The sequence below is a fragment of the Arachis duranensis genome, chromosome 5 (assembly GCF_000817695.3).
Source record: "Arachis duranensis cultivar V14167 chromosome 5, aradu.V14167.gnm2.J7QH, whole genome shotgun sequence".
Taxonomy (NCBI): Eukaryota; Viridiplantae; Streptophyta; class Magnoliopsida; order Fabales; family Fabaceae; genus Arachis; species Arachis duranensis.
Window position 1 is genome coordinate 26,364,525 of NC_029776.3, and position 2,806 is coordinate 26,367,330.

Sequence of the window (2,806 nt, forward strand, 5' to 3'; positions counted from 1 at the left end):
TGAATTTTATAACAGTTTAATTATTTTGATGTGGTGGCAATATTTTTGTTTTCTGAATGTATGCTTAAACAGTGCATATGCCTTTTGAATTTGTGGTTCATGAATGTTGGCTCTTGAAAGAATGATGAAAAAGGAGACATGTTACTGAGGATCTGAAAAATCATAAAAATGATTCTTGAAAGCAAGAAAAAGCATTTCTATTCAAAAAAAAAAGACGAAAAAAAAGAGAAAAAATAAGAAAAAGAAAAAAAAATAAAGTTGTGATCCAAGGCAAAAAGAGTGTGCTTAAGAACCTTGGACACCTCTAATTGGGGACTCTAGCAAAGCTGAGTCACAATCTGAAAAAGGTTCACCCAATTATGTGTCTGTGACATGTATGTATCCGGTGGTAATACTGGAAGACAGAGTGCTTTGGGCCACAGCCAAGACTCAATAAGCAGCTGGATTCAAGAATCATCATACTTTACTAGGAGAATCAATAATACTATCTGGATTCTAAGTTCCTAAAGAAGCCAACCATTCTAAATTTCAAAGGATAGAGTGAGATGCCAAAACTGTTTAGAGGCAAAAAGCTAAAAGCCCCGCTCATCTAATTAATACTGATCTTCATAGATGTTTTTGGAATTCATTGCATATTCTCTTCTTTTTATCCTATTTTGATTTTCATTTGCTTGAGGACAAGCAACAATTTAAGTTTGGTGTTGTGATGAGCGGATAATTTGTACGCTTTTTGGCATTGTTTTTAGTATGTTTTTAGTATAATCTAGTTAGTTTTTAGTATATTTTTATTAGTTTTTAGTTAAAATTCACTTTTCGGGACTTTACTATGAGTTTGTGTGTTTTTCTGTGATTTCAGGTATTTTCTGGCTGAAATTGTGGGACCTGAGCAAAAATCTGATTCAGAGACTGAAAAGGACTGCAGATGCTGTTGGATTCTGACCTCCCTGCACTCGAAGTGGATTTTCTGGAGCTACAGAAGCCCATTTAGCGCGCTCTCAACGGTGTTGGAAAGTAGACATCCTGGGCTTTCCAGCAATTTATAATAGTCCGTACTTTGCCCAAGATTTGATGGCCCAAACTGGCGTTCAAAGTCACCCTCAAGATTTCCAGCATTAAACGCCGGAACTGGCACCCAAATGGGAGTTAAACGCCCAAACTAGCACTAAAGCTAGCGTTTAACTCCAAGAGGAGTCTCTACACGAAAATGCTTTATTGTTCAGCCCAAGCACACACCAAGTGGGCCCGGAAGTGGATTTTTATGTCATTTACTCATTTCTGTAAACCTTAAGCTACTAGTTTTCTATAAGTAGGACCTTTTACTATTGTATTTGAATCTTCTGATCTTTGGAATCTTTTGATCTTTAGATCTTTTGATCATTGGGAGGCTGGCCATTCGGCCATGCCTAGACCTTGTTCTTATGTATTTTCATCGGTGGAGTTTCTACACACCATAGATTAAGGTGTGGAGCTCTGCTGTACCTCGAGTATTAATGCAATTACTATTGTTCTTCTATTCAATTCCGCTTGTTCTTGTTCTAAGATATCACTTGTTCTTCAACTTGATGAATGTGATGATCCGTGACACTCATCATCATTCTCACCTATGAACGTGTGACTGACAACTGGTGGACGAAATTGTGATCACTGTTCTTTAAGTTGTATGAAATCATTATTGTGGCACCAGTTGTTATCACAACTCCGTTCAACTAACCAGCAAGTGTACTGGGTCGTCCAAGTAATAAACCTTACGTGAGTAAGGGTCGAATCCACAGAGATTGTTGGTATGAAGCAAGCTATGGTCACCTTGTAAATCTCAGTTAGGCAGATTAAAGGGTAATTGGATTATTAGTTTAAATTTGATTAATGGAATAAAATAGAAAATAAAAGGGATAGAATACTTATGCAGATTCATTGGTGGGAATTTCAGATAAGCATATGGAGATACTGTATGGCTCAAGGACGCCTACTCTCCCACTGCTTCAACTCAATCCTTCTTACTCCTTTCCATGGCAAGCTATATGTAGGGCATCACCGTTGTCAATGGCTACATCCCATCCTCTCAGTGAAAACGTTCCTATGCTCTATCACAGCACGGCTAATCATCTGTCAGTTCTCAATCAGGTTGGAATAGAATCCCTTGATTCTTTTGCGCTTGTCATCACGCCCAGCCTTCAGGAGTTTGAAGCTCGTCACAGTCATTCAATCCCAGAATCCTACTCGGAATACCACAGACAAGGTTTAGACTTTCCGGATCCTCATGAATGTCGCCATCTATCTAACTTATACCACGAGGATTCTGTTGGGGAATCCAAGAGATACACATTCAAGCTCTGTTGCATGTAGAACGGAAGTGGTTGTCAATCACGTGTGTTCTGTGATTTCAGGTATTTTCTGGCTGAAATTGAGGGACCTGAGCAAAAATCTGATTCAGAGACTGAAAAGGATTGCAGATGCTATTGGATTCTGACCTCCCTGCACTTGAAGTGGATTTGCTGGAGCTACAGAATCCCAATTGGCGCGGTCTCAACGTCATTAGAAAGTAGACATCCTGGGCTTTCCAGCAATATTTGATAGTCCATACTTTGCCCAAGATTTGATGGCCCAAACCGGCGTTCAAAGTCACCCTCAAGATTTCCAGCGTTAAACGCCGGAACTGGCACCCAAATGGGAGTTAAACGCCCAAACTGGCACTAAAGCTGGCGTTTAACTCCAAGAAGAGTCTCTACACAAAAATGCTTCATTGCTCAGCCCAAGCACACCCCAAGTGGGCCCGGAAGTGGATTTTTATGTCATTTACTCATCTCTT